The sequence below is a fragment of the Anneissia japonica genome, unplaced genomic scaffold (genome assembly GCF_011630105.1).
Source record: "Anneissia japonica isolate Jap-2015-1 unplaced genomic scaffold, ASM1163010v1 scaffold573_len2283161_cov171, whole genome shotgun sequence".
NCBI classification, from domain to species: domain Eukaryota; kingdom Metazoa; phylum Echinodermata; class Crinoidea; order Comatulida; family Comatulidae; genus Anneissia; species Anneissia japonica.
The window spans coordinates 632,792-633,731 of record NW_022719802.1 but is presented as its reverse complement, the minus strand read 5'-3'; the positions used below and the strand labels follow the sequence as shown (position 1 = coordinate 633,731).

General features: G+C 32.6%; 1 long non-coding RNA gene across 1 annotated transcript in view; it reads right to left on the bottom strand.

Moving 5' to 3' along the window:
• The window catches only part of LOC117111035, a 2,847-nt gene extending 1,907 nt beyond the window's left edge, over window positions 1-940 (bottom strand). Inside the window, exon 1 of the long non-coding RNA XR_004445800.1 lies at window positions 858-940. This is a non-coding gene — a long non-coding RNA (uncharacterized LOC117111035). The remainder of the gene's footprint in view (window positions 1-857) is intronic.

Here is a 940-nt window from a genome sequence, read left to right as displayed (position 1 = left end):
ATTTCTTTTTTTAGTCACAATTTGTACTTGTTAAAATTCTGTAAATCCTGTTTCCCACTGCAATAAGTACTTGAAAACACTACTCACGCTGCAGAATTAGGTGAAATGCTCTCTGCAAAATTGGTCAATTTACTGTTTAAATATTGCCGGTCCTAAATGACCTTTATGTCCACGATCTGTGATATAACCCTATTAAAACCATATTTGATTGCATAATGATTGAAAGATGTCTTTTACAGTACTTACAAGTTGATACTCTTTAATATAACAAAATCATGGACATGGGGGGGGGGGGGGGGGGGCTGAGGAACCTGAGTTTAACAAAAGTATAAAGACAGTCATACAGATAAATTCTTATTGCCATTCTCCACAATGAAATGGAAGATACCAAAAACACTATTTCATTATTATGCTGTACAGTTAAACTTACAAGTCGACTTTGCCTAACTCAAATAATTTCTAAGTCAATCTCATTTTTGACTATGCAATTGTAACTTTCCAGTATTGTACTGCATACAATGTCTGGTTTTTGAGATGAAATTTCTAAAAAATGGTGGAGTATACTAACTGGAGGCCTCAGTAGAAAAATATGGCAATTTATTTTTTGCATAGCAGATTAAAAAATTTCTAAGGAATTTTTGTTTCATTCGGAGATAGAGGATTCTCCTAGTTCTACTTTAAACGTAACCCAGCGATTTAGAGGTGGTTCGTATTTTATGTTATTAGTTCCAATTTTGATTCCATTTTACACATTTCTTCAAGTGTTTTAACTATAACAATCATACAACAATATATGGTATATATTACACAAAAACGAGCATAAATCTAATTTTATTTAACAAACAAAAAATTCTCACTGGTTTGATCTCAACCGGTTTCTGGACAAAATGGCAATAAGTAAGTCGAAACGGCAATGACCAAAATGGCAACACTTTTTGAT